We start from the raw sequence: 11,625 nt of genomic DNA, 5'->3' as shown, positions 1-11,625 counted from the left end.
ATCCACACTGATGAGGACGGGGTGCCGGGAGTTCTCTATCGCTGTGTCCAGAAGAGAGCATAGGATTTGAAAGCTAGACCTTGGACCAGTTCTGCCTTATATTAACTAAGGCCACTCTTAATCTGTCACTCAGTCCCTTCGACTATTAAATGGACGTGATTCTGAAGGTGAGTCTGAAGGTCAAATCCAATAACATCCATTAAAATACTTTGTGAGCAAGTGAACACGTGTGAGTGTCAGGATTCTAATAATAATTTCCCTGGAAATCCTCCCGATTCATTTCCAACCCATTCACGTAAACATCTCCACATTTAAAATCTGCCGCACGGACGTTGTGGCGGTTTATATCAGATGGCTTCCACGACACTAGAGCTAGCTTCCTCAGAAGTCCGAGCCCTGCATGTTTTTGCATCAGAGTTGGCCAGCAAAGCACTTTGCATGAGATTTGGTTGGCGGAAGCGAAGCAGTTGTATAAGATCCAGTTCTTGTTTTCAAAAAGTTAATTTATTTATGCGAGACAGAGAGAGAGCTAGAGCGAGAGTGGGGAGGAGGGACAGGGAAAATCCTCAAGTAGACTCCCTGCTGAGCACAGAGCCTCCCACGGGGCTCCATCCCAGGACCCTGAGATCATGACCTGAGCTGAAATCAAGTCTGCCCCTTAACCCCTGAGCCTCCCAGGCGCCCCCAAGGCCCAGGTCTTATAAGTAACCCCTAATCCCAGCAGACTGAGAGAGGTTCTAGTTCCCTGGCTGAATTTAGATGGATGGACAGCCACAGTGCTGTGCGTGGTTCCAGGGAACAGAGAGTTGAGGACAGGCGTCTGGACCAGGCTCTCAGACCTGACCAGATTTTTTTTTTTTTACAGCTGGATTTTTTTTTTAAGATTTTATTTATTTATTCATGAGAGATAGACACAGAGAGAGAGAGAGAGGCAGAGACACAGGCAGAGGGAGAAGCAAGCTCCATGAAGGGAGCCTGATGTGGGGATCGATCCCAGGACCCCAGGATCACGCCCTGGGCCGAAGGCAGTGCTAAACCACTGAGCCACCCCGGCGGCCCAGACCTGACCAGATTTAACTGCACTCATGACCCTGTTTCTGATGGTAAAGGACACATCCGTCGTCTACAACATGCTGGGGCAAACTGGTGACTCAAACCATTGCCTTTTTTAGTATAATGTCTGACATTAAGCGTTGATTGCCACAGCCTCCATTTCAAAAGACATCGCTCCAGATAAACACATTGCCCGCGTATGACACAGCTGCTGGTGAAAGAACCAGATAAGGAACTAGGCACCCCCACACCCATGAAGTTCTCCTTTCAGAAAACCCTGGATGACCGTGAAAACTGACATTCCTTGGGGCACCTGGATGGCTCAGTTGAGTGTTTGACTCTTGGTTTCAACTCAAGTCATGATCTCAAGGTGGTGAGATGGAGCCCCGGGTCAGGCTGAGTCTGCTTGGAGATTCTCTCCCTCTGTTCCTTCTCCTGCATGCTCTTTCTCTAAAATCAATCAATCAATCAATCTTTAAAAATAAACACAAAATCTGACACTCCTTGAGTGACCCTGCCTTCAGTCTTCTGTGCCCTGACTCCTACTCTTATGCTTCAAATTAGCCAATATAGAGTGACCTCATGAAACCCCAGAGATCCCATTCTAAGACCTTCATAAAGGCAGAGCCCCAGGTCTGTGTTTTCTATCAGTGACCTTGCTCTGTGGCCCCAGCACGCCAAGATTGTGAGTAATTAGTCTTGTTTTCCAAAATTCCCTGATGATTTTCACCAAAGTACATCCTGCAATCAAAGTAAAAGCAATAAGGTCCAGTCCAGCCACATTGGCACTGCTGGGGAAAGTATCTGGGGCTCCCTACCAGTAACATGGGCCTGCCGAGTGCCTCAGGCGTTCCTAGCTGAGAACATTACCTTCGACAGGCTGGGACCCACATGGCACCTGTAATCAAGATACCCGTAATGAAGCATCTCTGAGGTGAGGTTCTGGATGACCACATAGTTGCTGCCATAGATCATTTTAGAAAATTTACAAAGGAGTATAATGACGTTGGTTGATTGCTTTGAAGTACAGAAAGAAAATGAGCTCAGGGCTTCGAATTCTCAGCTCAAAGTCAAGGTAAGGGATGGAAAGCTTTTACGACTGTCCTAAAAGAAACCCTTATCTTGGGGAATCCCTGGATGGCTCAGTGGTTTAGTGCCTGCCCTGGGCCCAGGGCATGATCCTGGAGACCCGGGATCGAGTCCCACATCAGGATCCCTGCATGGAGCCTGCTTCTCCCTCTACCTGTGTCTCTGTCTCTCATGAATAAATAAATAAAATCTTTAAAAAAAAAAAAAAAAGAAAGAAACCCTTATCTCCCTTCCCCACCGCCCGAGTTGAGATTTCTTAAAATTAAACCTAAAATATAATCCTGTGAATGACTGAATTATAATACAGATTGAATCTCCAACTTCGCATGGTCTCATGTTAAGGCAAAGGCATCTCAGAGATTTAAAAATCCAGGGGTTTTTTGAAAACAGCTGTTTGACTCAGGGATATGTAAGCACTGTAGTTGAGTTATATGAGAGCGAGGAGTAAGATACAGAATGTTAGTCAAGAGCTTGGTGACGGCATTTAATCTTCAGGGCTGGAACCCCAAAGAGTGGTCCTAGTGATTGTCAAGGTGGCTTGGCTGAGCTTTTGGAGAGGACAGTGAGAAACCATGCGATGCTGGCATGTAGTCTGGGGTTCAAGTCTAGGGTACCTGTCATATGTATGAAGCAAGAACCGATGACACTATCATTTGCGGCAGTTGTTGGTAAGGACTTGTGTAAAAGAGAGATCCGTATTTTGAAAAGGACAACATCAGAAAAACTCCTAGCATAAAACGGGCAACTTGACTACTAGGAAATTGATGGCTTTATACACATTTTCTTCTTAAAGTTCATAGCAGGCTGCTTGTGGATGAGGCTAGTGGAGGCGCTAACAAGCAGCTGAGCCAGGAATCAAACCTATGCCTGAGCCCAGACAAGCAGATGTTAATAAGACCGTCCTTCATCTCCTGAGATGGTACTAAAAAAATTTTATTTAAAGACACACAGAAATACACTAATAAATTAAATATATAAATGACAAACATTAATCTTGGAACTATAATTTACAAAGACAGGCTGAAAAGGAGAAAGGAAACCTAAAAAGAGATACAAACCTCTAAAGAAATCTTAAAAGTAGCCTAAGAGGTACTATTTCCACACCACAAACAATAAGGCCTCAGGCCCAGCCACCTTGACAATCAAGTCTCATGAAAAATGCTAGGGAATTATTGTTTGATTACTTGAAAGGGGATTTCTAAGTTTCTTTTTTTTTTTAAGATTTTAAAAATTTATTTATTCATGAGAGACAAAAAAAGAGGGAGAGAGGCAGAGACACAGGCAGAGGGAGAAGCAGGCTCCGTGCAGGGAGCCCGATGTGGGACTCGATCCTGGGACTCCAGGATCATGCCCTGAGCCGAAGGCAGATGCTCAACTGCTGAGCCACCCAGGCGTCCCGATTTCTAAGTTTCAATGGAAAGAATAATTGAGAAGGGAACAGTCATGTTTTGAAAGCAATCAATAACGAAGAAGCACTAGAAGTCATGAACAGACATTTCTCCAAAGAAGACAAACAGATGGCCAACAGACACATGAAAAGATACCCAACACCACTCATCATCAGGGAAATAAAATCAAAACCACAGTGAGATGCTACCTCACACCTGTCAGAATGGCTAAAATCAAAAACACAAGAAGCATGGGGCACCTGGGTGGTTCAGTGGTTGAGCGTCTGCCTTCGGCTCAGGGCGTGATCCCAGGGTCCTGGGATCGAGTCCCACATCGGGCTCCCTGCATGGAGCCTGCTTCTCCCTCTGCCTGTGTCTCTGCCTCTCTCTTTCTCTGTCTCTCATGAATAAATAAATAAAATCTTAAAACACACACACACAAGAAACAACAGGTGATGGCAAGGATGTGGAGAAAAAGGAAGCTTCGTGCACTGCTGGTGGGGAATGCAAGCTGGTGCAGTCACTCTGGAGTACAGTATGGAGTTTGCTCTAAAAGTAAAAAATAGAATTAGCCATGTGATCCAGAAATCACACTACTGGGCATTTACCCATAGAATACAAAAACACTAATTCGAAAGGACACGTGCACCCTTATGTTTATAGCAGCACTATTTACAATTGCCAAGTTATGGATGCAGCCAAAGTGTCCACTGATAGATGAATGGATAAAGAACATGTGCTATACATACACAACGGACTAGTATTCAGCCATAAAAAGAATGAAATCTCGGGGCGCCTGGGTCGTTCAGTCTGTTAAGTGTCTGCTTTCAGCTCAGGGCCTGATCTCAGGGTCCTGGGATTGAGCCCTGTGTCAGGCTCCCTGCTCAGCAGGGAGTCTGCTTCGCCCTCTGCCTCTACCCCTCTCCCCCTCTCCGCCCCACCCTGGCTCATGCTCCCTCTCTCACTCCATCTCATTCTCTCTCATAAATAAATAAATAAATAAATAAATAAATAAATAAATAAATAAATAAAATCTTTTTTAAAAAGAATGAAATCTTGTTATTTGCAATGACATGGATGGAGCTGGAGTGTATAATGCTAAGCAGAAATAAGTCAGGCAGAGCGAGACAAATACCATATGATTTCACTCATACGTGGAATTTAAGAAACAAAGAAAAAATGAACAAAGAAAAAAAAGAGACAAATCAAGAAACAGACTCTTTTTTTTTTTTTAAAGAAACAGCCTTTACTATAAAGAACAAATTGATGGTTCCCAGAGGGGAGATGGGTGGGGGGATGGGTGAAACAGCTGAAGGGGATCAAGAGTGCGCCTATCATCATGAGCACTGAGTAATGAATAGAATTGTTGAATCACTATATTGTACACCTGAAACTACTATAACACTGTGAACTCTACTGGAATAAACATCTTAAAAATAACAATATTTTTAAATATATTCTTAAAATAATAATAAAATTTCAGCTCAGGTCGTGATCTCAGAGTCCTAGGACTGAGCTCCACATCTGGCTCTGTGCTCAGCAGGGAGTCTGCTTGGGATTCTCTCTCTCCCTCTCCCTCTGTACCTCCCCCCTCCTCTCTCTTTGAAATAAATAAATAAATCTTTAAAATAATGATAAAATAATGAAAAGGCACTTACTGTTCCTCACATATAAATATTATGAAGCTATAGCAATTTAAAGAATGGAATTGAATTATATATGATTACATAATCCAAAGAAATAAAGCAATCTAAATGATAGGATTTTACAGATAAAAAAAATGTTGACATTAATGGGGAAAGAATAAGATGATAAAATTTAACATAGCAAAAGATGATTTTCTACTTTTAAAGACTGGACTTATTTAAAAAACATTTTAAAATTCTGGGCCATGCTAATAATAAAAGTAAGACTTTTCAAATTATAATTTCCTATTAGAAGAAAATCCAAAGAACATCTATTTCTTTATATTCTGGTAGGGGAGAGGGATGATCTTTGGAGGAATGTCAGAGAATCCATCTAATTAGAGATCCAAGAACAAAGAAGAACAAATGTAGGAGAGGACTTTTTTTTTTTTCCAAAAAGACATTTTCTAGATTGAACAATGACTCAGATTCTCAGATTGAAAGGGTCTGCTGATGCCTGGCTGGCTCAGGCAGGAGAGCCTGTGACTCTTGATCTCCAGGTTGTGAGTTCAAGCCACACATTGGGTAGAGATTACTAAAAAATAATAATAATCATAAAAGAAATCAAACTTTTAAAAAAGAAAAACAAAGGGTCCGCTGAATTCAAGAATACCACAGAAACACATGTAACTCCTCTGGAGGAAGGCACCTTCATCCCAGGTCCCAGAGAAGTCCCAAATATATTTTAAAATAGGATGAGGGCACGTAATCAAAATAACCATGCAGACTTGCACTGCCCACGTGGTTGATTTGGGTCATTCCAGATCAGCCTTTCCAGTGGAAAGCAGTTGGAAAGCTGGACAAAATAGGAAAAGTTGAAGGTATTTTGGAGGGTTGCCAGGGCAGTGAAAATCTCAGAATAATTAAACTGACTGGGAAGCCAGACAAAGGGGAGCGCCTACTGTTATGATTCCGTGTATTTACAATTTTAGGAAATGCAAATGGCCAATCCGGACAAAATCCCTGCTAAGGTGATCTGACCTAACTAGTCAGGCTCCTCTCCTCTCCACAGGCCCTTGAACTTCAGCCCCCCTGGGGTTTAAGCAAGCACTAGAACTAGAACGCAGGACCACCTCCTCCACAGCCCCTTCAAAGGATTGGCTGACAGCAAAGAAAAACATTTCCTGTTCAGTTAGTTGCTTGACAACACACCACTTGCTCACCTTCCTACCCTACAGCCAGTTCTTTCCAGCCTTGTTTGTGCCTCCCTAGAAAAGAAATGGCATTTCCTGCAGCCCTCTGAGGTGCTCAGAGATCTTACAGTTGGAATGTGCGATTATAATAGACTTCTTGAATAGTCTTTCCTTATGCAGTTGGATTTTTTTTTTTTTTTTGGACAGTTTTCTGGCGCTATGACTCAGATGGAGTGCTGACTGCGCCTCTTCAGGTACTTCTACCTTCACCCCGGTGTTCATGCCAGCTTCGTGTATTCTTTGTGTCCTTTCTGCATTGGGGAAATGTGGATCCACACTATAAACTACAATCCCTAATCCAGTGCTCCAGACATGCACCTGTTGTAGTGCAGTAAAGAGTTACTTTGATTCTCTTTGGTTTTGTTTTTTTAAGATTTTATTTATTTATGCATGAGCGACAGAGAAAGAGAGAGGCAGAGACACAGGCAGAGGGAGAAGCAGGCTCCATGCAGGGAGCCCGAGGTGGGACTCAATTCCAGGATTCTAGGATCATGGCCTGAGCCAAAGGCAGACGCTCAACCACTGAGCCATTCAGGTGTCCAGAAAGCAGCAGAATTTTAAATTTGTATTTGAGATGCCATTGAGAGTCTCAACCACTGAGTCACCCAGGTGCCCACTTTGATTCTCTTTGAATGAAAAGTTTTTTCCTTGGCTCTTGAGTGGGCATCTGATCTCTGACTCTGTTGAGCAGGAATCTTCTGAGTTTTTGGATGGATGAGAATCTCCCCAGCTCTTTTGTGAAACCTCTTTTGCTTATTTGAATACTTGTCTAATCCCATGAGAAGTTCTCGCTCCACTGGATGCCCTCTCACCTCCTCTGTTCTTGATCATACATTCTGCCTTGATAGCACTAATTCTAACATTTCAGAAAAGGTGGAATTTCATTAAGGATAATTTGGAACTACAATCACCTCCCTAGAGTTCTTGGGGTCTCCCCAAACTGATTTATTTCCAAGGGACTTTGAATCCTCAAGATCCCAAATCCCCTCTGGCCCCTTTGGCCCAACCTTCATCAGGTCATTCAGTGATCTCAATCCACCTTATCCGAGGCTATGCAACCTCTCAAAGATCACCTGTCACCTGCAATTGATACTCCAAAGGACTCCCCTCTAAAGAATCTGTTCCTGTCCTCCCCCAGACACCCTTGAATAGACTGGGTGAAATGATCATCTCGATCAATGGACACCACCTGTCTTGTGGACACTGGTACCACCTACTCCACCCTCAACATCTCCGAATTCCCCACCATAATTCCTCAGAGTACACAACTCACCTCTGTAGTGAAAGTAGATAATTTGCCACGTGATTTATCCCTTCAAAAAACCCTTTCTTTGTCTCTCGGACCCCATGATGCTCAACGCAGCCTTTTTTGTCAAGCTCCACAACTTCTTGTAAGCTATCAGGCAGAGATTTGATTTCTAATTGTAATGTTAATATTTAATGTGCACCCAAGAAACTGGCCTTTGAAGTTCTAGATTCCTCCTCCATTTGTTGTGCCCTCTGCCACAATTACCTTTTTTTTATTTTTATTTATTTATTTATTTTTGCCTCTCAGAGCTCTCCAAGCTCTAGATAAGCCCCACATCCAGGACATGCTCATTCACATTCCTGACCCAGTTCAGACTAAAGGAATGACAGATGTAGGACACTTCTGAGAGGCAGAGCCTGTAAAAATGGATACAGACCTCACTATGTTTCTCCCTAAATTAACTCAATGCAGTACCCTAAAAATGATGTAATTTGTGGTCTCAGACCAATTACTCATTGGTTACTTGACAAAGGGCTGCTTATCTCCACATCCAGCCCCTGCAGCAGATCTATTTTACCTGTAAAGAAACCAGATGGAAAGGAGGGTTACCAATTTGTCCAAGAACAGTGAGTCATTAAAAAAATTGTAAAATACGTATTGTTTTTCCCAAACCCCAACACTCTTTGTTTCTATATCCTCTGACGTAACTTATTTCATCATTGTTGCTTTACGCTCTGCTTTCTTCAGCAGATCCTCTTTTATCTAATTCCCAATACCTACTCACCCTCACATGTGAAAATCAACAGTATACCTGGACAGTCATGCTCCAGGGTTTTTCCAAAATCTCCCTTCATTTTACCTGGAAAACATTCTAGTGTAAATCTGAAGAATCTGGGCTTCTCTTAGCATTTAAAGCTCAGTCAGTATGTGGATGACCTTCTTTGTTCTACTAAGTTCAGTAACTCACAGTCAGATACTTAATACTTATTAGAAGCTCTGGCTCCTGTTAACCTTAAAAATAAAACTGTCAATTATTTTGCCAGCAAAATGAGTTTATTCAGGAATAGTAGATAATTACAATTTGGGACATTCAAGCTACAGCAAAACCATAAGCAAATCCAATGAACAAAAAGAGGAATGCTCTTTTCTAGAGAAAAGGGGGAAGTTGGGAGGGGCTATTGTAAACAAAACAAAACAAAATCCATTGGAGTAAACTGGAAGTCAAAAGTGTAGTGGCTTTTCATTTGCTGTGTTGTGACAGTCTCTCATTGGCTGGGCTGTTGCCAGGTGGGGAGAAAATCTTCCTTCCCCCTGCTGGGATAGTCAAGTAGGCTTCTTCCTCTTGGAAAATGCATGTTATGTGTCTTCCTGTTGGTTCTGCAAAGGGCTGTGAGGAATATTACAGCATGAGAGCTCCTCCTTCTGGCCTCCCAGCTCCATTTCAAATGGTGTTCCCTTTATTCAGTTCCACAGTACTAGCTTTAGTACTAGTACTAAAAGCTATCTGCTATCTATGCAGACATTAATTCTCCTATTCTTTTTTTTTTAAGATTTTATGTATTTATTTGAGAGGCAGAGAGTGCATGACCAAGAGAGAGAGCAGGAGCAGGGGCAGAGGGAGAGGGGAAAACAAATTCCTTACTGAACAGGGAGCTCAAGGTGGGGCTTGATCCCAGGAACCTGAGATCATGACCTGAGCTGAAAGCAGGTGCTTAAGCAACTGAGCTTACCCAGGTGCCTCAATTCTCCTATTCTTTTTTTTTTATTTTTATTTATTTATGATAGTCAGAGAGAGAGAGAGGCAGAGAGAGACACAGGCAGAGGGAGAAGCAGGCTCCATGCACCAGGAGCCTGACGTGGGATTCGATCCCAGGTCTCCAGGATCGCGCCCCGAGCCAAAGGCAGGCGCTAAACCGCTGCGCCACCCAGGGATCCCAATTCTCCTATTCTTAACTAAAGTGCAGGCCCTTGTGAGAATCATGAGTTCCACTATCTGCAATGAATTCTGTTATCTGGAATGATTTTGTGTCAGGCTGAGACTCATATTTATGAGGTTCTGGAAATCTGTAATGGCATTCCAATGGCTGGAATGTTCCTTCCGAGGTGAGGAGATAAGATCCATCAACAAGGAGGATGAGGTCTGGGTCTGTAAGGAGAACCTCTAAAAGATCAGGATGAGGAAGGGTTAAGTTTCAGTGACTGCAATGCAGTCACATAGTTATCCTCCTATTAGGAAAGGAAGAAGAGCACAAGGTTAAGATTTCGAACAACCAGCAATGGTAACATGAGAAGGAGAGAGCAAATGAATCTTCAGAGAGGTAAGGTGAGAGGTTAAAAAAAAGGGGGGGGGTGTGTTTCAGTTAGGAGAAGGATCTGGGATCATGGGATACAGAAAATTCAGAGTATGCCCCAACACAAAATCCACTGTAGCTTGAACCAAGCTACAGTTTTTGCTGTTGTCATGACTGCTCTAAAACAAGAAAAAGCTTCAGCCATGCACTCTGGAGTGAGGCAAAATATCCAATGGGTCTTTAGTTTCCATTAAGCTTCTGAGATAAGGCACCAAAAGCATGTCCTTCTCTCTCTTGAGTAAATAAGGAAAATGGCAAGGGACAGTTTGTTTGCTTCAAGGTGGAAGCAGAGGAAAGGAAGGTTTTTAAGGATTTGAATGCCATCATAGAAAGTGAGTGCCAATGTAGGAGGCCAAGCATAGATTCCTAAATTATGCCATCTAAAGGGGATTCCACATTAGAAAAATTAGGAATCTACTTCCTACAACATCCAATCTTTTTGTTTCAGGCAGAGAGTAATTAAGGATGGTCTTGATAGTCCTGAGGAAAAGGGTTTTTCCCTCAGGGAAGACATCATGTTCTAAGTATTACACCTGGACAGCAAGGTTGCATTTTGTCCCTTGAAACCTTACATTCCTTGTAAATGTGAAGCTGAATAAAGAAATCTCATTTAAAATGGACTTGAGCCTGGGTGGCTCAATCGGTTAAGCGTCCAACTCTTGATCTCAGCTCAAGTCTTGATCTTAGGGTTGTGAGTTCAAGCCCCATATTGGGCTCCATGCTGGGCATGGGGCCAACTAAATAAAATAATAATAAAATAAAAACAAATAAAGTCTATAAAAAATAAAATGGAGCTGGCAGGCCAGAAGGAGGAGCTCTCATGCTGTAATATTCCTCACAGCCCTTTGCAGAGCCAACAGGAAGACACATAACATGCATTTTTCCAAGAGGAAGAAGCCTACTTGACTATCCCAGCAGGGGGAAGGAAGATTTTCTCCCCACCTGGCAACAGCCCAGCCAATGAGAGACTGTCACAGCGCAGCCAATGAAAAGCCACTATGGATGCCTGGGTGCCCCAGTGGTTTAGCAACTGCCTTTGGACCAGGGCATGATCCTAGAGTCCTGGGATTGAGTCCCGCATCGGACTCCCTGCATCGAGACTGCTTCTCCCTCTGCCTGTGTCTCTGCTTGTCTGTGTCTCTCATGAATAAATAAATAAAATATTAAAAAAAGAAAAGAAAAGAAAAGCCACTACACTCTGGATTCTCGGTTTATTCCAATGGATTTTTTGTTTTCAACAGCCCCTCCCAACTTCCCCCTTTTCTCCATAAAAGACCGGTCCTCTCCTTTGTTCTTTGGACTTGCCTATAGTTTTCCTGTAGCTTGTGTGTCTTGAATTGCAATTCTCTGAAATTCTGAATAAACCTATTTTGCTGGTAAAACAATTGACAGTTTTATTTTTAAAGTTAGCAGTTACCTGACTGGTATTTCGGACTGCACTGGAACAGCAATTAAACATGGGAAGCCTGTGGCTGATCACTTAGAGGGTTTATTATTACCAAAAGAAGTGGACATATTTAAAAATAGAAACTCATATGGGTAATAAGATCCCACAAAGGGGGATCTTGCTAAAGCTAGCAGCTCATAAACACGCTAATCCAGCAACTCATGAATCTG

The sequence above is a fragment of the Vulpes vulpes genome, chromosome 1, assembly GCF_048418805.1.
Source record: "Vulpes vulpes isolate BD-2025 chromosome 1, VulVul3, whole genome shotgun sequence".
NCBI lineage: Eukaryota > Metazoa > Chordata > Mammalia > Carnivora > Canidae > Vulpes > Vulpes vulpes.
Note: the sequence above shows the minus strand (reverse complement) of the source record.